This window comes from Nicotiana attenuata, chromosome 4 (assembly GCF_001879085.1).
Source record: "Nicotiana attenuata strain UT chromosome 4, NIATTr2, whole genome shotgun sequence".
Classification (NCBI taxonomy): domain Eukaryota; kingdom Viridiplantae; phylum Streptophyta; class Magnoliopsida; order Solanales; family Solanaceae; genus Nicotiana; species Nicotiana attenuata.
The window spans coordinates 8,732,671-8,757,307 of record NC_031992.1 but is presented as its reverse complement, the minus strand read 5'-3'; the positions used below and the strand labels follow the sequence as shown (position 1 = coordinate 8,757,307).

Here is a 24,637-nt window from a genome sequence, read left to right as displayed (position 1 = left end):
TTTTTTAAACACGATAAGGGGGGGGGGGACCATAAGCAGTGGAGTTAAAAAAAATGGGGGATAGAGTTCTGGTCGGGAAGAAGACGAAGGGCAATATTTAATTAGGGGTATAGCGTTTTGTTTTTATACGCTATATATATAGCGTAAAAAAGCAAAACGCTATAGCTGTCAGTCAAATCGACAGTTTATATAGCGCGCAAATACAAAACGCTATACCTTAACGGCAAAAGTTACCGTTAAGGTATAGCGTTTTGTATTTTCACGTTATATATAGAAAGGTATTTTTTTATACTTATTAAGATAATTTAAGTCCAAAAAATCACAATTGGATTCCGGACTCAGATTCAGAAGGTGTTGGCTTCAAATGATTGAGATGCCAAAAATGCCCATAAAACTATATCGCTTTAACAAAAGTGAAAAGGCAATAATTACACAAAAGCTGACATTGTATGAGTCACTTGGCATCCCACAACTACCTTCAAACCTACAGAAGTGGGCTTTAAAGGGTTATAGTATAATATTAACAATGATTAGAGAAAATCACAAAACAATTTCTTTTTTTTTTTAAAAGAAGGATATTCCAGCGTATAAAGAATATATAGGAGAATCAAATCAAAACAAGAAAGGCCTTTTTGTATGACATAGCCATTTCCAATTCTTTTATATTGTTCTATCGAACACCACATTCTCTTAGTTTGTCAAATGTCAACTCTTATGTTCCCATTACTTTGTTTATCTTATAGCGTGTTCCGCCAAGCTTTTCTTTTTAGGTCAAAAGTACTTTTTTTGGTCAAAAGTACTTTTTGCCAAAAATTGAGGTGTTTGATTGAGCTTTTTAAAGGAAAAAAATATTTTTGAGGAGAAGCAGAAAAAAGTAGCTTCTCTAGAAAAACACTTTTCTGAGAAACACTTTTGAGAAAAATACGCTTAGAAGCAGTTTTCAAAAGCTTGACCAAACACAAATTACTGCTCAAAAGTATTTTTAAATTAATTAGCCAAACACAAATTGCTTCTCACCAAAAGCGCTTCTCAAATAAACTGATTTTACAAGCTTGGCCAAAGTTTCCAGAGAATAATGTTCAACAAAAACCTAAAATCAATAATGACGACTCCACAATGATGTGGCTTTCTATTCAACGATATAGGCAAAATCAGTCAATCAACTAACCTCAGAATTTTAAAATTATATATTTAATATCAGTTTTATGAATTTGATGTGTCCATTCCACTCTATTTCAAATCCATTTCATTTTGTCGCACATGATTAATTAACCGGACATATCCAAGTAGCTCGGTACGAAAACTTACCGCAATCCTCCTAAGGATAGATGAGGTGATTTCTCACTGCATAGAAAAAAGTTGTGGATTTGAAATAGATAGAAAAGAGTTCAATTAATCTAATTAGCAAGCATAATGGAGGAAAAAAAAAAAGTAAAAATAAGCAAATAGTTAGTTACATTAGTCCCTGAGTTACACTTTCTGAAACTCATGTATAGAAATAGTTCAACTATAGAGAAAATATGCGATAAAAATTTACCATAATGTGTTGGAAAACACAAGGAAAAGTGTAAGAAGTGATTTGCATGAGCCATGAGGTCAAAGGTGAACCTGTTCAGTCAAATATTGGCTACAAAACAGTTTTAAACGTACAAGGAATATGTTTTATGTTGAAACCACAAGAAACCTACTGCAGTTTTCTTTGCCAATTCAAAGTTACGTTTCTTTCTTTCATTTGTGAATAGTCAGTTTATTTTTTGTGGCCAGAAACTCAGCATGATATTAGTAGGTCTACAACTTATCTTCCACTGCAATTTTTGACCCAAGAATAGATTGGACTACTCATTGGATCTCAACAATTGTTTATTGGCATGTAAACAATTTCAAACCCCGGAACTCGAACTTAAAGTCTCTATTATGAGTTTAATGTTTTAGTTTATTAACTTCATTTCATTTATTATTTTGAGATCTAGTTTTGAAATATTTATAATACAAGGTTATATTAGTATCGTTAAATAATAACTTTCAAAGTTGTAGGTACGTAAAAATTTGTGCATTTACTGCATGTTTTATACTACTAGTTTCTATGTACGTGCTTTGCACGTATATCTTCAACCAATTATTTTTGCACAAACAATAAATTAAATTTGTTAAAAAAAAAATTATACTTAAGAAAGAATATTTTAAAGCAATTGACGTGGAAGAATTGCAAAAATCTTTGAAATGTTGAAATGTATTATTACATTACCATGTGAAAAAATAATTAAAATGTAGTCTAAACCAGTAAAGATCATCAATTTAGTTAAGTTAGTTAGAAACAATTGTATCTATCTCTTCATCTAATTTTTATGTACAGAAATACAGTCCAATATTGAAATATTTTAAGAAAATACAGTGTGACAAACACAATCCAATATTAAGATCATTTGAGAAACATATTGCGGCGTGAAATTACTTAGTCAAGTTATAATATTCTTCTTTCGCATGATATAATGCTTGTTTAGTCACATAGATTAAGCAATACATGAAATAATTAAGTCACTACTCTAAGTCAACAAACAGAATGATCGTACAAGAGTAAGAGTCTATTTAAGTTAGTTGAATTAAACTAAAAGTAGATAATAAGCATCAAATCATGTAAAATTAATTTTATAATTAAACACTTACATATCCCACTTCAAATATTATCATAAATAAGTAAAATCAATTCGGGTATTACTCTCTCGAGGTTTAACCCTTTAATTGGGGCTATCAATCTTTTGAGTACGCCCCAATTCATTGTTGGACCAATTTCGGTGACTTAGGCTCTCTTTCTCAAGAAGAGCTCAAGTCAACTCAACACAAACTAGTGTTTGCAACCACTAATTCAGAAATTTACCATGAAATTGGCCCAAATAACAAACACCCATAGTCAATTTAGCCCTAAATTACAAGACCCATCAATTACCCACACTAGGGTTGAGCCACAACCCTAACTTATGGGTCTAGCTACTCATAATTAAAGAAGAAAAGCAAGAAATAGATGAAGATAATCTCATATTAATTAATCACTAAGTTAAATAACAAGATCCAATGATGAAAAGTAGATAAAATTGCCCAAAATCGCTTAGAAAGTCGAACCCACGAGCGCAGCTCCTTAATTACAATATATGATACCATAAAAATGGAAAAAAGTTATTTATACTAGGCTAAAAAATCTGGACAAAAATGCCCCTGCGGGGTTAGTGCGGACCGCACAAAATGGACCGCGGTCCGCACTAGGGCTTTGGCCTTGAAAAATAGCTCTCTGAACCTTAGCATCACGGACCGCAAAGAATGGACTGCGGCCGCGGAGGCTTCTAGTGCGGTCCGCGTAAAATGGACTGTGGACCGCATTGGCTTGAAAACTCCAAATTGCAACTTCTCTGATTCTTGGCTCTGCGGACCGCACTAAATCGAGTGCGGCCGCATTGCCTTCAGTGCGGGCCACACAAAACCTAGTGTGGCCGCACTGCCTCTTAGCCTGGAAATTAGCCTATCTGAATCTCCTAGTGCGGACCGCACAAAGTGGTGTGCGGCCGCACTGGGCCTGTTTTGCCTGAGCTTGTCTTGTCTTTGGCACTTGTGCAAGTTTCACTCCTTTTGAGCTGATCTTTGACGTCTTGTCACTTTGATGATCAAACGTACAATCAAGCACAACTTGTGAGCCGTTTGGGACTATTTTGTATGAATTTCTAATCAAAGCATAAGCAAGAAAGAGTATAAAATGCGTCAAAATCCCTAGTTATCAACTCCCCCAAACTTAATCTTTTGCTTGTCCTCAAGCAAACAAAATAAGACCCACCCCTTGAGGGAACATCAAAGAAATTTTCAGCTGTCCTAAAGTAACCTCATCTAGCATCAATTGGGACTAACAATTGCCCTCAATACAAGTGCGACACAAGAGCATCAGGAATTGACTCAACACATCAAAGAACTTTTTTCTATTACTTCGGTCATTGTGGAACCCAAACTCACACATCCTCAACTCTCCCTAAGCAATCCTCACCTTTAAGATAGTGGCACTCAGAACGAGGATAATGGGAATTCACTCATCTCTCTCAAGAAAAAGCCACAAGTCCGGCTCTAGGTACCATATGCTTGCCCCTTATGTGAGTATCCACTAATGTAAGCTTCATTCAACTCAAGATTATATAGGGCTTTTGTGGAGACATTGTGAAGGCTTTCGGTTCAGGGTAGGAAATGATTTGGTCTAAGTAGGTTCCATCTTCCCTTAAGCACTTCTTTTGATTCATTTGGCATCCATTCACTTGACTCTTTGAGTCATTTCACTTATTTCTAAGGGGTTAGAGAGACATATTGTCACTCTTTCTTATGCATTTCAAACCTTTTCTCCTTTTTCAACTTTCCACACCTTTCATTCTTTGCTTTTCTTTGGATCCTTTTTTATTCTTTTTCACATTGAACTTTCTTTTTTGTCTTTTTGCTTTTCTTTCTTTTTCATTGCCTTTCCTTTTCTTCATTTTTGTGCCTTTTTACCACTTTGTTGCAATCCTCATCTCTCCCCCCAAACTTATACTTTTTTCATGTGCTAAAGGAAAGATCGGGTGCCAAGAGAGGGTATCTTTTAAAATGGGTATAGGCTTGTATCATGGTTCTTGAAGGAAAAAGGTCTAAGGCTCAAAAGGGTTGACTAGGGATCTTATCATTGGTAGGTTATGGAAGTGTTCAAGCTATCATTTGGACCAAGGAGAACCTATAATCATGTCTCAAGTCAAAATTCACTTAGGATTTGACCTCAACAAACATTCAGGGCAAGTTCTAGACCAATGGCTCGGGACATGGACTTGCAATACGATTACTCACCACACAAGCTATGGGATTGCTAAAGACACTCGGGGACCCACAACGACCTTAGATAAGATTTAAGCTCACAATGGTCCCGAAAAACCACTTGATGAATATCGGCCAACACAAGAGTCTCAAGGTCACGACTTTCACCATCCTAAACACAACAAATTGTTTTTGATCATAAGATCAAAGGCAAATGTGCTAGGCCCAAGTGAAGCTTTGCTCCAGGTACCCTTAACTATTAACTACTAAAAATAAAAAAAAAACGGACTCAAACCCTTAAGAAGGTTGTCACGCCATCTATCATTGGGAAGAGCCACCCGGTTCACACAACACTCTACCTTTGGAAAGAACCGTGACATTAAGAAAACCAAAGGCTTATTGCAAATTTTAAAACAAGAAGCTACGAATCACAACTAAGAAGCTAAAAAACAAAAAATTTGCGGAAAGTAAAATGAATATATACAAGAGGGAATTTGTCGAATATACAATAGATGGGATGAATATCTACAATGTAACATAACTTTATATACAGACCCAAAGTAAAATAAAAGTGCGAGAAATGTAGCTAAATGTTAAAAATATATACAAACCAAAGATGAAAAATCAAGAAAGCATAAAAATTGTTAAATATATACAATCATCCAAAATGTAGGCCTACCCCCTCAAATGAAAGCTGGCATTGTCCCCAATGCCAACTAATCTAAATAAAGCATCAAAAAGAGAGAGGAATAAGGATATAAGAAAACTCTCTATGGCCTGTTTGTCTGCTCATGTGTGGTCCCTAGGTCCTCTCTATGCTCGGGAACCTCAGACTGGTTCCCTGTGGCCTGCTGCTCTGCTACTGGGACCTGGACCTGGACCTGGACAGGCTCCTGAGGTAGTGCACTCTGTGGCTGACTGGAGGATGTCTCCTGTGGGTCTGCCAGCTGGATGACTGCATCGTCAGCTCTAGAAATCATCCTCTTCCTCTTGAGAGGCCTCTGTGACTTCTCCGACTGTGGATGAACTGCTGGTGCTGGGTCCTGGAGCAATAAGTCTAAAGGCAGGTGATCTGCCTTCATTCTGTCAACATCCGCTCTCAGCTCCTTCACGGACTCCTTGGAGGCCCGTGTCTTCCCCAGCTTCTTGTACTCCTTAGCAAGCTCCTTGAGAGCCTTGACATGTGAATCAACTGCTGTACTGAGCACCTTCTGGTTGTCGAGGATTTTCTTCTGGTTGTCAAGTATCTCCTTGAGAGCATCCTCTATCGACTGTGGAACCTGTGGAGCTGGAGGTGCCGACTGAGCCTCTACACTGGTGGTCAAGATGGACAACTTGGATGAGGCAGTCTGCATCTAGTTGTTGATACTCAGAAGTGCCTGGCTCAATCGGTGGGCAGTAATGGGATGGGCCCAGGAAGATGGAATTTCTGGGCCTGCTGAGGTGGATGGACCAGCAGGAGTGGCTGTGGATGTGGATGGACCGAGAGGGATATTTATGGGAGTGGAGGTAGGCTCAGCAGGAGCCACTACCACAACTGGCTCTTCAGACTGGCCAGTTGGAGTAGTAGCTGTACCTTTGAAGTTCTTGCTCTTGGGGTTGTCATCCCCCTGCATGCTGTACCAGGAAAAAGGGGCCTTCGCCTTGACTCTGATGTTGAAGGGCCTCTTTTCCAGCTTCAAGTCCCGGAAGTACATAGTGAGGGTACTGGGGAACGGATAGTTTCTGTCATGCTCGGCACCCACAATTGAGATAATCCTTGACATCACATTCCCCACATTGATTGGGTACCCCGCCATGATCGAAGCTACCAAAATAGCCCGGTGAAGAGGAAGGGTGTTGTCGTGAGTCGTGGGGTCCAACCTACTACATACAAAGGTCTCCCACCCCCGTGCCTCAAAGTTTAAACTCCGCCTCAGAATTTTGACTCCAGCAGTCAACCAGTCAGGGGTGGTACCTGGGATTGCCAGGTATTGTGCCAACCATGGACGAACCTCCTCTCCCATTTCCATCTTCGCCATGTAAAGGGTCTCGTCCTCCTCATTAAAGCCAAGGTATTCGTTGATGTACTTCCTATCAAATAACACTGTCAGATTCCGAACCTTGGTCACTTTGGAGCCCTTTTTGATGTGGGCTACATTGCAGTAAAATTCTTTGACCAGGTGTTCGTTGGCATCCATACACTTATCTAGAAAATGGTCCTAGCCCACTCTTGTCCTAAACTGCCTCAGTACATTGGGATTGTGAGGTAACAGGTCTTTATCAATAAAACTTCGCTTCGGGATCAACTTTCTCACCGGCCACCACCCCCCGAAATTTATGATATTCCACCTCGCTAACAAATCTATCTTGCCAAACCTCCGACTTTCTGGTTCTAGCAATGCCCCCCACCTGAGGCTCACCTCCTTCTGCTACTTCCTCATCTCCCTCTACTTCCTCCTCACCTTCTACTGCATCCTCTCCGGATAATGAAGCTGTGGGAGAGGTGGAGTATTCCACACTACCTGCTGCTGAGCCCTCAGACGACTCAGAAATAACATCTGTTGGTGCTTGGGCAGTGGGTGATGGTGGAGGAGTGTCTCTTAGCCTAGGCCTCTCCGGCCAGTCTTCCATGTATTCTGACACGGAGTCTGAAGAAATTTCCCGTGATGGATCATACTCACTCCTCGAGGAATGGGAAGCAGCTCTATCAGCGACTTTTATCAGTTTTCTTGTCCTCTTAATATTTTCCCGAGCTTGGGGAGTGAGTTTTATCATTTTCTTCTTCCCTCCCCGAGAGGATTCTCCTCTGCCTGGTTGTTTACCACGTTGTCTCACCATTGTCTGCAATCATCATTCAATCAGCTTGTTAGTCTCAGTGTAATCAGTTAAGAAGCATAATTGCAGAAACAGGAAAGAAAAGTTGCAGACAGGTTGCAGAAGTCCCACAGTGCGGACGCACAAAATCAACTGCGACCGCACTAGGGTCACCGCGGACCTCACAAAATCGACTGCGGTCCGCATAGAGGCGGTTCAGACTACCCACTCTCTGTATCTTGGCAGTGCGGACCGCACAAAATGGTAGTGCGGCTGCAGTGCCTGAGGTTCAGCAATCAGAAGTTCATCAGTGCGGTCCGCACAAAATGGTAGTGCAGACCGCACAAGGGCACCGCGGACCGCACAAAAACGACTGCGGTCCGCACAGGGTGCCCAGTTTTGGCACTAAGTTAGGGTTTATGAAATTTTGATTTTAAGCTCAATTTTGCACCTAATTAGTGTCCGTAAGTGAGTTACCAGTGTATCTAACTAACCTAGCCTATTTTAAACAAGAAATTAACAACCCTAATGAAGAACTACGGGAAGAAGAGAAATAACAGTTAAGAAAAACAAAAAGAAAAAGAAAATAACAAAAAATTAAGTAATTAACTTGACATTTAGTTACCAGATATGAGATGGGAAGAGGATTAACAAGTCCAGATGATTAATTACGAGCAATATGAAGGATGAACAGTGCTTTATTATGTCTGAGATGCAAGGGTTCGAAAAGGGTAAAAGGAGGGCCTCAGGCCCTATTTATAGAAAGTGTCCTGGGGCCCAGTCTCCCCAACCAGTGCGGACCGCACAAAATGGACCGCGGTCCGCACTACACTGTTTTGTTCAAGCTTGTGAAGGCAACGCTCTGCGGTCCGCACAAAATGGACTGCGGTCGCAGAGGTCCACCGCGGACCGCACAAAATGTAGTGCGTCCGGAGTGGCAAACTTTAGAGAGTTGCATTTTCATATTTTCTTCAGTGCGGTCCGCACAGAATGGACTGCGGCTGCACTGAAAACTTCAGAGACCTGTGCATTTTTTTCCACTATGTCCTGCACTGCATCAACTCAATCCTGTAACATCTCACAACCAGTTAGCCCAAAAATCAATCCTACACTACAATGAAAATCAAATAAAAACAAGAAGAAAAACACATGGGTTGCCTCCCAAGAAGCGCCTGATTTAACATCGCGGCACGACGCATGTTACCATCCAATCATTTGAAATGCACAAGAGCCACCACATGGCTATCATCAAACTTCCCCAAATAGTGCTTGACCCTATGCCCATTCACTCTAAAAACTTCCCCACTTTTGTTCTTTAAATCAAGAGCACCAAACGGGGTCACACACACTACTTCAAATGGTCCGCTCCACTTTGACTTCAGCTTTCCCGGGAACAACCTTAGTCGAGAATTGAATAAGAGAACCAAATCTCCCACCTTGAACTCCTTGCCCCGAGTATATTTGTCATGAAGGTATTTCATTTTATCCTTATACAGGGACGAACTAGAGTAGGCATGGAACCTAAATTCATCAAGCTCATTGAGTTGCTCCACCCGAAGATTAGCAGCTAAATCAAGATTCAACTTCTTCAAGGCCCACATGGCCTTATGCTCTAACTCTACTGGTAGATGACATGCTTTCCCAAACACCAACCGGTACGGCGACATACCAATTGGAGTCTTGTAAGCGGTCCGGTAAGCCCATAGAGCATCATCAAACTTTTTAGACCAATCGGTCCTATTGGCATTGACGGTTTTGGACAAAATGCTCTTGATCTCCCTGTTAGACACTTCAACCTGGCTACTTGCTTGAGGATGATAAGGCGTAGACACTTTGTGGTTGACACCATACTTGGAAATTAAGGCATCAAAAGCTCTATTACAAAAATGCGATCCTCTATCACTAATAATTGCCCGAGGGGTGCCAAACCTTGTGAAAATGCTCTTCTTTAGAAATGCCACCACACTCCTAGCTTCATTGTTGGGCAATGCCACCGCCTTAACCCATTTTGAGACATAATCAACCGCTACAAGAATGTAGGTGTTTCCGCACGAGCTTACGAATGGGCCCACAAAATCGATACCCAATACATCAAAGATATCCACTTCGAGAATGGTGTTTAGAGGCATCTCATCTTTCTTGGAAATACACCTGCTCTTTGACATTGATCACACCTTTTTACTAGATCACTTGCATCTTTGAACAAGGTTGGCCAATAAAAACCACAACTCAGAACTTTTGAAGCTGTCCTCGCCCCTCCATGATGGCCACCATAGGGGGAGGAATGACAAGCCTCTAGGATGCTAAATTGCTCCTCCTCAGATACACACCTCCGGATCACTCCGTCGGTGCAAATCTTGAACAAGTATGGCTCATCCCAATAGAAGTCCAGACTATCCCGTTTGAGCTTCTTCCTTTGGTTAGAAGAGAGCTCACACGGGATGATGCCAGTCACAAGGAAATTAGCAATATCCGCAAACCATGGCATATCACTCATCGACACAAAAAGTAGCTGTTCATCGGGAAATGCATCATTGATCTCTAGGCCATCACACGACCTTCCTTCCTCCTCCAAGCGAGACAGATGATCCGCCACTTGGTTTTCGCTACCTTTCCGGTCCACTATCTCCAAATCAAACTCTTGAAGTAATAAGACCCATCTCATTAGTCTAGCTTTGGAATCTTTCTTTGTCATCAAATATCTAAGAGCTGCATGATCGGTGTGCACTATGACTTTGGCCCCCATAAGATATGGCCGAAATTTTTCCATGGCGAACACAATAGCCAACAATTCCTTCTCAGTCACCGTGTAGTTCCTTTGAGCCTCGTTCATCGTCTTGCTCGCATAGTACACTGGATGAAACATTTTGTTCACTCTTTGACCCGAAACTGCCCCAACCGCAACATCACTCGCGTCGCACATGAGCTCGAAAGGTAAGATCCAATTGGGTGCGGTAATGATCGGGGTGGTGGTCAACTTATGCTTGAGAAGTTCAAAGGCTTGCATACATCTCTCATCAAACACAAACTTTGTATCCTTTTCTAGCAACTTGCAAAGAGGATTCACTACCTTCGAAAAGTCCTTGATAAATCGCCGGTAGAACCCCGCATGCCCAAGAAAACTCCTAACCCCCTTGACAGAAGTGGGGGAGGAAGTCTTTAAATCACCTCAATTTTGGCTTTGTCGACCTCAATACCATTCTTTGAAATTTTATGACCCAAAACTATGCCCTCCTCAACCATGAAGTGGCATTTTTCCCAATTTAGCACAAGATTGGTGTCTTCACACCGGGACAACACTCTATCCAAATTGTTCAAACTCGAATGAATCACCCACAACACTGATGTCGTCCATGAACACCTCCAAAATATCTTCCACCATATCAGAGAAAATAGCCATCATACACCGTTGGAATGTTGCCGATGCATTACACAACCCAAAGGGCATCCGAGAAAAAGCAAAGGTTCCATATGGACAAGTAAAGGTTGTCTTTTCTTGATCCTCGGGAGCTATCAAAATTTAATTGTACCTTGAATAACCATCCAAGAAAAAATAGAAGGCACGCCCAGCAAGGCGATCAAGCATCTGGTCCAGGAAAGGCAATGGGAAGGGATCCTTGCGGGTCACCTTGTTCAGCTTGCGGTAGTCCATGCACACCCTCCATCCGATCACTGTCCGGGTTGGAATAAGTTCATTATTAGCATTGGTCACCACGGTCATACCACCCTTCTTCGGCACACATTGCACCGAAGAAGTCCATGAGCTGCCAGAGATAGGATACACCACACCGACATCTAACCACTTGATCACCTCTTTTTTCACAACTTCTTGCATTGCCTCGTTTAACCTCCTTTGATGTTCCAAGGAGGGTTTTGCATCATCTTCCAGAATAATCTTGTGTATACAGAATGCGGGGCTTATTCCCCGAATATCAGCTAGAGTCCATCCAATTGCCTTTTTCCGCTTTTTGAGCACTGCCAATGTGGCATCTACCTGCATGTTAGTAAGACAAGAGGAAAGAATAACTGGTAAAGTTGAATTAGAGCCCATGAATTCATACCTGAGGTGGGGAGGTAATGGCTTTAACTCCAACACCAGGGGTTCCTCAATTGAAGGCTTTGTTGGAGGCGTCTTTCTGTTTTCAAGATCCAAAGAGAGTTTCCTAGGCTCATAAGAGTAAGAGCCCATTCCATGTAAAGCATTACACACTCCACTCGGCCCGCATCATCATTGGCATCAAGATTCAACAATACGGCCTCCAAAGGGTCCTCAACATTGATCATTGCACTAGTGTCATCAATTATCACAACCGTGACTAGATCCACAAATGAGCACACTTCGGTACAATTGGGCTGCTTCATTGACTTGCACACATGAAAAATGACCTTTTCATCACCCACCCTGAAAGTGAGTTCCCCTGCTTCCACATCCACTAGAGCCTTCCCCGTAGCAAGGAAAGGTCTCCCTAATATGATCGGGACCTCATAATCTACCTCACAATCCAAGATCACAAAATCAGCTGGCAAGATAAATTTATCCACCCGGACGAGCACATCATTAACAATACCCAATGGTCGCTTCATTGATCTTTCTGCCATTTGCAATCGCATGGAAGTTGGCCTCGGTGGCCCAATACCCAAAGTCTTGAAAACTGAGTAGGGCATTAAGTTGATGCTTGCCCCAAGATCACATAAAGCTTTAGCAAAGTCTGCACTCCCTATAGTGCAGGGGATAGTGAAAGCACCGGGATCCTCTAATTTCGGAGCCATTGAATGTACTATAGCACTAACTTGGTGGGTCATCTTGATAGTTTCACAGTCCATTGATCTTTTCTTTGTAACCAAATCTTTCATGAATTTAGCATAACCAGGCATTTGCTCCAAAGCCTCCACCAAAGGTACGTTGATGGATAAGCTCTTCATCATGTCAATGAACTTTTTGAATTGATTCTCATTTTTCTGCTTGGCTAGCCTCTGAGGATAAGGGGGAGGTGGCCTAGGCAAGGGTGCCTTGGCTTTTGGCACAACCGGCTCCGGCATGTCAATTACGTGTTCCCTAGACGGGTTCACGTCATTTTGCATTTCCACCTCGGCATCTTGAATATCAATCCTCACTTCTTCATTCACATTTTCATCAACCACATTCTCAACCACCAAAGGAACTTCATCTTCTTGCAACTCAACTTCATCACCCAAAATTTGCTTTTGTTTGGAGGCATTCACATCACCGCCTCTTCCACTCCTTGTAGTTACCGCCATAACATGGTTGTTCCCACCCTTTGGGTTCACTACCGTATCACTTGGTAGAGCACCCTTAGGGCGTGTATTCAAGGACTGAGAGATTTGACCTAGTTGCACCTCCAAATTCCTAATTGAAGTATTGTGAGAAGCCAATTGCGCATCGGAATCCACATTCTTTTTCATCATTTGTTCGAACATCATTTCAATTCTACCCATTTCATTGTTGGATGAACTAGGACCCTGGGATGGAAAAGGTGGTGGATTGCTCGGTTGTTGGTACATTGGGGGCCTTTGAAAGCCTTGCCCCTGATTTCCTTGGTTATTGTTCCACCCACCTTGGTTGTTGTTGTTTCCACCCCAATTGTTGTTGTTGCCCCAGTTTCCTTGATTGTTGCGGTTGTTATTTTGATTTCCCCAATTGTTGTTCCCTTGATGTTGATTGTTCCAATTATTGTTGCCTTGTTGTTGGTTACCCCAATTGCCCTGGGATCGCCATTGTTGTTGTTGGTTGGAAGAATTGCCTCTTTGGCCTTGGTAATTATTCACATATTGCACCTCTTCATTTTGCTCATCATAGCCATCATCTTGAAATCCATTACCATCATTGTCAAATTGATCCGAATTCCCTTGGTTCTGTTGACCTCTTCGCCTTCTTTGGTTCACTAGCATGTTAACACCCTCCATAGCATTCACTTGGCGAGGATTCTGAACTTGTTGCAACTGTGCCTTTGCTAATTGGTTCATTGTTGTTGTAAGTTCTGCTATAGCCTGTCCATGGTCATGTAGTTCTTTGTGCAAATGAGTAACCGTGGGGTCACCCTGAGGCACATTGGCTCTACTTTGCCAAGCGGAGGATGTGTCAGCCATTTCATCAAGAATCTCACAAGCTTCATCATAAGGCAGCTTCATGAAATTACCCCCAGCCAATTGGTTCACTATGCATTGATTCGTTGTATTGATGCCCCAATAGAATGTTTGCTGTATCATCGCCTCTGTCATATCATTATTGGGGCATTCTTTCACCATAGTTCTGTATCGCTCCCAAATCTCGTGCAATGGTTCAGTAGGCTCCTACTTGAAGGCTAAGATCTCATCCCTCAGTGCTGCCATGTGTCCCGGTGAGAAGAATTTGGCAATAAACTTATCCGCCAACTCATCCCAAGTTATGATGGAATGGTTAGGAAGTCGCTCAAGCCAGTCCAATGCTTTCCCCCTAAGTGAGAAAGGGAAAAGCCTCAATCAAAGTGCATCCTCGAACACATTAGTTTGCTTGCTCCCCCAACACGTATCCACGAACCCTTGAGATGTTTGTAGGCATTTTGAGTGGGAGCACCCATGAAGTACCCGCGCTGCTCCAACAATGTCAGCATCACGTTTGTTATTTGAAAATTACCCGCCCGAATCCAGGGCGGAACAATAGCACTCGCATAGCCTTGGTTGGGAAGAACTCTAGGAACCACTCTTGGAGGTGACGGAGGAGGGTCTGGAATATTGTCATTTGCATTGGCCTGGCGGCCACTACGTTGTCCTTGAGGTACAAGAGGCACCTCTTCTTCTCCAATGTCATCTACCTCCTCCCCCGCATTCACATTTCCAAGAGGGTCATTAGCATTTAAAGCCATTTTGGTACCTGAAGTATTGACACACACAAATTAGTAACAAGAAGGAAAGAAGAACAAAACACAAATCTAACTAAATAGATAGCCAAAACCGTTAGCTCCCCGGCAACGGCGCCAAAAAGTGATCGCGGCCTACTCCGCACTACTATTTAAGTAGCGAGAGAGGGTCGGAGCAGCTTTTACCCGATTTAGGGTCGGGATCGAATCCACAGAGAGCTAGAATTTGGAATCGAGTATCTATCTAGTGTAGAATTGTGTATGTGTTCTTAATTACACTTCTATTCATTTTTGGGGTTTTTGTTTACTTCTACTATTATCAAACTACAAATGGTAATTGCAACTAAATTATGCTAAGAGTTATAATGCTATGAGTTGTTCAAATAGGTTTAAAAGGCACTAGGGTAGTGACTACCGCCTAGGTGGTCAATTGACGGGTACTTGAATCTAAGGCACGTTTGACATGTTTGGGGAGTATGTTATAACCGTTGCACGACTTTACCCACTCTACACCTCTCGGTGGTTCGAGTGATTTTGCCCGAATTGGCTTTCTCAAGACCAATTGGGTATGCAAATTTGCACAAGCAACTAGGGTTCAATTCGGGTATTACTCTCTCGAGGTTTAACCCTTTAATTGGGGCTATCAATCTCTTGAGTACGCCCCAATTCATTGTTGGACCAATTTCGGAGACTTAGGCTCTCTTTCTCAAGAAGAGCTCAAGTCAACTCAATACAAACTAGTGTTTGCAACCACTAATTCAGAAATTTACCATGAAATTGGCCCAAATAACAAACACCCATAGTCAATTTAGCCCTAAATTACAAGACCCATCAATTACCCACACTAGGGTTGAGCCACAACCCTAGCTTATGGGTCTAGCTACTCATAATTAAAGAAGAAAAGCAAGAAATAGATGAAGATAATCTCATATTAATTAATCACTAAGTTAAATAACAAGATTCAATGACGAAAAGTAGATAAATTGCCCAAAATGGCTTAGAAAGTCGAACCCACGAGCGCAGCTCCTTAATTACAATATCTGATACCCTAAAAACGGAAAAAGAAGCTATTTATACTAGGCTAAAAAATCTGGACAAAAATGCCCCTGCGGGGTTAGTGCGGACCGCACAAAATGGACCGCGGTCCGCACTAGGGCTTTGGCCTTGAAAAATAGCTCTCTGAACCTTNATTGTGCTAGCCAGGGACGGACCTCTTCACCCATTTCCATCTTTGCCATGTATAGGGACTCATCCTCCTCATCGAAGCCAAGGTAATCATTTATCGTCTTCCCATCAAATAACACCTTCAAGTTCCGCACCTTGGTCACCTTTGTACCCTTTTTGATGTGGGCAACGTTGGTGTACAATTCTTTGACCAAGTGCTCATTGGCATCCATACAATCAGACAAGAAGTGCCCCCAGTCAATTCTCTCCCTAAACTGCCTCCTCATATTGGGGTTGTGAGGTAGCAAGTCTCTATCTACGAAGCTCCTCTCCGGGATAAACTTCCTCACTGGCCACCATTCCCGAAATTTGTGGTACGCCACCTCACTAACAAATCTATCTTGCCAAACCTCCGGCTTTCTCGTTCTAGCAATGCCCCCCACCTTTGGTTCTCCTCCTTCTCCTACTTCTTCTTCTTCCCCTACTTCCTCCTCATCCTCCTCAGCACCTACTGCACCCTCTCCAGATAATGAAGTTGTGGGAGAGGTGGAGTATTCCCCACTACCTTCACCGGAGCCCTCAGACGACCCGGAAGAAATGTTCACTGATGCTTGGACAGCGGGTGATGTTGGAGGTGTGTCTCTCAATCTAAACCTCTCCGGCCAGTCAGGGATGTGTGTTGGGACAGAGTCGGAGGAAATCTCCCGGGAAGGCTCGTACTCACTCCCCGACATGTCAATTGCTCTGTCAGCGGCTTTTATTATCTTTCTTGTCTTTTTTGTATTTTCCCGGACTTGGGTAGTGAGTTTTATCATTTTCTGCTTCCCTCCCCGGGAGGATTCACCTCTGCCTGGTTGTTTAGAACCTTTAGCCCGTTGTTTCACCATTGTCGGCAATCATAATTCAATCAGCTTGTTAGTCTCAGTGTAATCAGTTAAGAAGCAGAATTGCAGAAAAAATTGCAGAAGGGAGAAGTTGCAGAAATGTTGCAGAAAGCACCCAGTGCGGACCGCACAAAATGGTGTGCGGCCGCACAGGGGTCAGTGCGGTCCGCACAAAATGGTCATGCGGTCCGCACTGGGGTGGGGTTTAGACTACCCACCCTCTGTATCTTGGCAGTGCGGACCGCACAAAATGGTAGTGCAGCCGCACAGGGGCCAGTGCGGCCCGCACAAAATGTAGTGCGGCCGCACTGCCCAAAGTTTAGCTTCCCAGAATTTCATCAATGCGGTCCGCACAGAATGGTAGTGCGGACCGCACAGGGGCACCGCGGACCGCACAAAAACGACTGCGGTCCGCACTGAGTGCCCAGTTGTGGCACTAAGTTAGGGTATGAAATTTTCGATTTTTTAGCTCATTTTTGCACCTAATTAATGTCCCTAAGTGATTGCCCAGTGCATTCAACTAACTAAGGATACATGAATCAAGAATTTAATTAACCTAACCTAAACAATGAAGAAAATACGGGAGGAAGAAAAATAAAAGCTAGGAAAAACAAAAAGAAAAAGAAAATAACAAATTTAAAGCAGTTAAATTGCTATTAATGTACCAGATGTGAGATGGGAAAAAGATCAACAAGTCCAAGCAAGAATTACGAGTAGCAGGCAAGATGAACAGTGTTTTTGAGAGTCTAAGAATTAAAGGATCGAAAAGTTTGAACGTAGGGCCTTAGGGGCTATTTATAGAAAAAGCCCCGGGGCCCAGTCTTACCAACCAGTGCGGACCGCACAAAGTGGACCGCGGTCCGCACTACACTATTTTATTCAAGTTCAACCAAGCAACCCATTGCGGTCCGCACAAAATGGACTACGGCCGCAGTGGTCCACCGCGGACCGCACAAAATGTAGTGCGGCTGCAGTGGAAAACTTCAGAGAGGTCATACTTTACCCTATACCAGTGCGGTCCGCACAGAATGTAGTGCGGACGCACTGGCAACTTCATAGACCTGTGTATTTTTCCACTATGTCTTGCACTGCATCAACACAACCCTGTAACATCTCAAAAACCAGTCAGCCCAAAAATCAATCCTACACTACAATGAAAATCAAAATAAAAACAAGAAGAAAAACACATGGGTTGCCTCCCAAGAAGCGCCTGATTTAACGTCGCGGCACGACTCAAGTTACCATCACATCATTTGAAATGAAGGAGTGCCACCACGTGGCTGTCATCAATTTTTCCAAGATAATGCTTGACCCTATGCCCGTTCACTCTAAAAACTTCCCCGCTTTTGTTCTTTAAATCAAGGGCACCAAACGGGGTCACACACACTACTTCAAATGGTCTGCTCCACTTTGACTTTAGCTTTCCCGGAAACAACCGTAACCGAGAGTTGAACAAGAGCACCAAATCATCTACTCTAAACTCCTTGCCACGAGCATATTTGTCATGAAGGTATTTCATCTTGTCCTTGTACAAGGACGAACCGGAGTAGGCATGGAAACGGAATTCATCAAGTTCATTAAGTTGCTCCACCCGAAGATTTGCAGCCACATCCCAATCAAGGTTTAACTTTCTCAAGGCCCACATGGCCTTATGCTCTAACTTAACCGGTAAATGGCATGCTTTCCCGAACACCAACCGATACGGAGACATACCAATCGGAGTTTTGTAAGTATTCCTATACGCCCATAGAGCATCATCAAGCTTCTTACACCAATTGGTCCTATTTGCATTGACTATTGTAGACAGAATATTCTTGTTTTCCCTGTTGGACACTTCAACCTGGCCACTTGCTTGGGGATGATAAGGAGTAGACACTTTGTAGTTGACACCATGCTTAGGAAGCAAGGTGTCAAAAGCTCTATTGCAAAAATGCGATCCTCCATCACTAATAATTGCACGAGGAGTGCCAAACCTTGTGAAAATGCTCTTCTTTAGAAATGCAATCACACTCCTAGCTTCATTGTTGGGCAAAGGCACAGCCTCGACCCATTTTGAGACATAATCAACCGCTACAAGAATGTAGGTGTTTCTGCACGAGCTTACAAAGGGCCCATAAAATCGATACCCCATACATCAAAGATATCCACTTCTAGAATGGTGTTTAAAGGCATCTCATCTTTCTTCGAAATATCGCCCGCTCTTTGACATTGGTCACACCTTTTCACTAAATCACTTACATCTTTGTACACAGTTGGCAAATAAAATCCACAACTTAGAACATTCGAAGCTGTCCTTGCCCCTCCATGATGGCCACCATAGGGGGAGGAATGACAAGCCTCTAGAATGATAGATTGCTCCTCCTCAGGTACACACCTCCGGATCACTCCGTCGGTGCAAATCTTGAACAAGTATGGCTCATCCCAATAGAAGTCCAGACTATCCCGTTTGAGCTTCTTCCTTTGGTTAGAAGAGAGCTCACACGGGATGATGCCGGTCACAAGGTAATTAGCAATATCCGCAAACCATGGCATATCACTCATCGACAGAGAAAGTAGCTGCTCATCGGGAAATGCATCATTGATCTCTAGGCCATCACACGGCCTTCCTTCTTCCTCCAAGCGGGACAAATGATCCGCCACTTGGTTTTCGCTACCTTTCCGGTCCACAATTTCCAAATCAAACTCTTGGAGTAATAAAACCCATCGCATCAGTCTAGCTTTGGAGTCTTTCTTTGTCATCAAATACCTAAGAGCTGCATGATCGGTGTGCACTATGACTTTGGCTCCCATAAGATATGGCCGAAATTTTTCCATTGCAAACACAATAGCCAACAATTCTTTTTCAGTCACCGTGTAGTTCCTTTGAGCCTCATTCATTGTCTTGCTCTCATAGTACACTGGATGAAACATTTTGTTCACTCTTTTGCCCAAAATTGCCCCAACTGCAACATCACTCACGTCGCACATGAGCTCGAAAGGCAAGCTCCGGTTGGGTGCGGTGATGATCGGGGTGGTGGTCAACTTTTGCTTGAGAAGTTCAAAGACTTGCATACATCCCTCATCAAACACGAACTTTGCATCCTTTTCTAGCAGCTTGCATAAAGGATTCACTACCTTCGAAAAGTCCTTGATAAACCGCCGGTAGAACCCCGCATGCCCAAGAAAACTTCTAACCCCCTTGACAGAAGTGGGGGAAGGAAGCCTTGAAATCACCTCAATTTTGGCTTTGTCAACCTCAATACCATTCTTTGAAATTTTATGACCCAAAACTATGCCCTCCTCAACCATGAAGTGGCATTTTTTCCAATTTAGCACAAGATTGGTGTCTTCACGCCAACACTCTATCCAAATTGATCAAACACTTGTCGAATGAATCACCCACAACACTGAAGTCGTCCACGAACACTTCCAAAATATCTTCCACCATATCGGTGAAAATGGCCACCATACATCGTTGGAATGTTGCCGGTGCATTGCACAACCCAAAGGGCATCCGAGAGAAAGCAAAGGTGCCGTATGGACAAGTAAAGGTTTTCTTCTCCTGATCCTCTGGAGCTATCAAAATTTGATTGTACCCTGAATAACCGTCCAAGAAACAATAGAAGGCACGCCCAGCAAGGCGATCTAGCATTTGGTCAAGGAAAGGCAATGGGAAGTGATCTTTGTAGGTCACCATGTTCAGCTTGCGGTAGTCCATGCACACCCTCCATTCGGTCATTGTCCGGGTTGGAATACGTTCATTGTTAGCATTGGTCACCACGGTCATACTACCCTTCTTTGGCACACATTGCACCGGTGAAGTCCATGTGCTGTCAGAGATAGGATACACCACGCCTGCATCTAACCACTTGATCACCTCTCCTTTTTCATAACTTCTTGCATAGCCTCGTTCAGCCTCCTTTGATGTTCCAAGGAGGGTTTTGCATCATCTTTCAGAATAATCTTGTACATACAAAATGCGGGGCTTATTCCCCGAATATCAGCTAGAGTCCATCCAATTGCCTTTTTCCGCTTTTTGAGCACCGCCAATGTGGCATCTACTTGCATGTTAGTAAGACAAGAGGAAAGAATAACTGGTAAAGTTGAATTAGAGCCCAAGAATTCATACCTGAGGTGTGGAGTTAATGGCTTCAACTCCAACACCGGGGGTTCCTCAATTGAAGGCTTTGTTGGAGGGGTCTTTCTATTTTCAATATCCAAAGAGAGTTTCCTAGGCTCATAAGAATAAGAGCCCATTCCATGTAAAGCATTTACGCACTCCACTCGGCCCGCATCATCATTGACATCAAGATTCAACAATACGGCCTCCAAAGGGTCCTCAACATTGATCATTGCACTAGTATCATCAATTATCACAGCCGTGACTAGATCCACAAATGAGCACACTTCGGTACAATTGGGCTGCTTCATTGACTTGCACACATGAAAGACGACCTTTTCATCGCCCACCCTAAAAGTGAGTTCCCCTGCTTCCACATCTACTAGAGCCTTCCCCGTAGCAAGGAAAGGTCTCCCCAATATGATCGGAACTTCATAGTCCACCTCACAATCCAAGACCACAAAATCAGCTGGCAAGATAAATTTTTTCACCCGGACAAGCACATCATCAACTATACCCAATGGTCGCTTCATTGATCTATCCGCCATTTGCAATCTCATAGAAGTTGGCCTTGGTGGCCCAATACCCAAAGTCTTGAAAACTGAGTAGGGCATCAAATTGATACTTGCCCCTAGGTCACACAAAGCTTTAGCAAAGTCTGCACTCCTAACAGTGCAAGGTATTGTGAAAGCACCGAGATCCTCCAACTTCGGAGCCATTGAATGCACTATAGCACTAACTTGGTGGGTCATCTTGATAGTTTCACAGTCCATTGATCTTTTCTTTGTAACCAAATCTTTCATGAATTTAACATAACCAGGCATTTGCTCCAAAGCCTCCACCAAAAGCACGTTGATGGATAAGCTCTTCATCATGTCAATGAACTTTTTAAACTGATTCTCATTTTTCTGCTTGGCTAGCCTTTGAGGATAAGGTGAAGGGGGCCTAGGCAAGGGTGCCTTGGTTTTTGGCACAACCGGCTCCGGCATGTCAATTACGTGTTCCCTAGACGGGTTCACGTCATGTTGCATTTCCACCTCGGCACTTGAATATCAATCTTCACTTCTTGATTCACATTCTCATCAACCACATTCTCAACCACCAAAGGAACGTCAACTTCTTGCAACTCAACTTCATCACCCAAAACTAGCTTTTGTTTGGAGGCATTCACATCACTGCCTCTTCCACTCCTTGTAGTTACCGCCATAACATGGTTGTTCCCACCCTTTGGGTTCACTACCGTATCACTTGGTAGAGCACCCTTAGGGCGTGTATTCAAGGACTGAGAGATTTGACCTAGTTGCACCTCCAAATTCCTAATTGAAGTATTGTGAGAAGCCAATTGCGCATCGGAATCCACATTCTTTTTCATCATTTGTTCGAACATCATTTCAATTCTACCATTTCATTGTTAGATGAACTCGGACCCTGGGATGGAAAAGGTGGTGGATTGCTCGGTTGTTGGTACATTGGGGGCCTTTGAAAGCCTTGCCCCTGATTTCCTTGGTTATTGTTCCACCCACCTTGGTTGTTGTTGTTTCCACCCCAATTGTTGTTGTTGCCCCAGTTTCCTTGATTGTTGCGGTTGTTATTTTGATTTCCCCAATTGTTGTTCCCTTGATGTTGATTGTTCCAATTATTGTTGCCTTGTTGTTGGTTACCCCAATTGCCCTGGGATCGCCATTGTTGTTGTTAGTTGGAAGAATTGCCTATTTGGCCTTGGTAATTATTCACATATTGCACCACTTCATTTTGCTCATCATAGCCATCATCTTGAAATCCATTACCATCATTGTCAAATTGATCCGAATTCCCTTGGTTCTGTTGACCTCTTCGCCTTCTTTGATTCACTAACATGTTAACACCCTCCATAGAATTCACTTGGCGAGGATTCCGAACTTGTTGCAACTGTGCCTTTGCTAATTGGTTCGTTGTTGTTGTAAGTTCTGCTATAGCCTGTCCATGGTCATGTAGTTCTTTGTGCAAATGAGTGACCGTGGGGTCACCCTGAGGCACATTGGCTCTACTTTTCCAAGCGGAGGATGTGTCAGCCATTTCATCAAGAATGTCACAAGCTTCATCATAAGGCAGCTTCATGAAATTACTCCCAGCCAATTGGTTCACTATGCATTGATTTGTTGTATTGATGCCCCGATAGAAGGTTTGTTGTATCATTGCCTCTGTCATATCATTGTTGGGGCATTCCTTCACCATAGTTCTATATCGCTCCAAAATCTCATGCAATGGTTCGGTGGGCTCCTGCTTGAAGGCTAAGATTTCATCCCGTAGTGCTGCCATGTGCCCTGGTGAGAAGAATTTGGCAATGAACTTATCCGCCAACTCATCCCAAGTTGTGATGGAATGGTTGGGAAGTCGCTCAAGCCAGTCCAATGCTTTCCCCCTAAGTGAGAAAGGGAAAAGCCTCAATTGAAGTGCATCCTCGGACACATTGGTTTGCTTGCTCCCCCAACAGGTATCCACGAACCCCTTGAGATGTTTGTAGGCATTTTGAGTGGGAGCACCCGTGAAGTACCCGCGCTGCTCCAACAATGTCAGCATCACGTTTGTTTTTTGAAACTTTCCCGCCCGAATCCGGGGCGGAACAATAGCACTCGCATAGCCTTGGTTGGGAAGAACTCTAGGAGCCACTCTTGGAGGTGGAGGAGGAGGGTCTGGAATATTGTCATTTGCATTGGCCTGACGGCCTCTACATTGTCCTTGAGGTACAATAGGCACCTCTTCATCTCCAATGTCATCTACCTCCTCCTCCGCATTCACATTTCCAAGAGGGTCATTAGCATTTAATGCCATTTTGGTACCTGAAGTATTGACACATACAAATTAGTAACAAGAAAGAAAGAAGAACAAAACACAAATCTAACTAAATAGATAGCCAAAACCGTTAGCTCCCCAGCAACGGCGCCAAAAAGTGTCGCGACCTACTCCGCACTATTATTTAAGTAGCGAGAGAGGGTCGGAGTAGCTTTTACCCGATTTAGGGTCGGGATCGATATCCACAGAGAGCTAGAATTAGGAATCGAGTATCTATCTAGTGTAGAATTGTGTATGTGTTCTTAATTACACTTCTATTCATTTTTGGGGTTTTTGTTTACTTCTACTATTATCAAACTACAAATGGTAATTGCAACTAAATTATGCTAAGAGTTATAATACTACGAGTTGTTCAAATAGGTTTAAAAGGCACTAGGGTAGTGACTACCGCCTAGGTGGTCAATTGACGGGTACTTGAATCTAAGGCACGTTTGACATATTTGGGGAGTATGATATAACCGTTCCACGACTTTACCCACTCTACACCTCTCGGTGGTTCGAGTGATTTTGCCCGAATTGGCTTTCTCAAGACCAATTGGGTATGCAAATTTGCACAAGCAACTAGGGTTCAATTCGGGTATTACTCTCTCGAGGTTTAACCCTTTAATTGGGGCTATCAATCTCTTGAATACGCCCTAATTCATTGTTAGACCAATTTCGGAGACTTAGGCTCTCTTTCTCAAGAAGAGCTCAAGTCAACTCAATACAAACTAGTGTTTGCAACCACTAATTCAGAAATTTACCATGAAATTGGCCCAAATAACAAACACCCATAGTCAATTTAGCCCTAAATTACAAGACCCATCAATTACCCACACTAGGGTTGAGCCACAACCCTAGCTTATGGGTCTAGCTACTCATAATTAAAGAAGAAAAGCAAGAAATAGATGAAGATAATCTCATATTAATTAATCACTAAGTTAAATAACAAGATTCAATGACGAAAAGTAGATAAATTGCCCAAAATGGCTTAGAAAGTCGAACCCACGAGCGCAGCTCCTTAATTACAATATCTGATACCCTAAAAACGGAAAAAGAAGCTATTTATACTAGGCTAAAAAATCTGGACAAAAATGCCCCTACGGGGTTAGTGCGGACCGCACAAAATGGACCGCGGTCCGCACTAGGGCTTTGGCCTTGAAAAATAGCTCTTTGAACCTTAGCATTGCGGACCGCAGAGAATGGACTGCGGCCGT

The 24,637-nt window shown here is 43.0% G+C and overlaps 1 pseudogene; it reads right to left on the bottom strand.

The window, feature by feature from the left end:
* LOC109225085 overlaps positions 1 to 24,637 on the bottom strand; it is a 136,627-nt pseudogene that overhangs the window by 3,103 nt on the left and 108,887 nt on the right.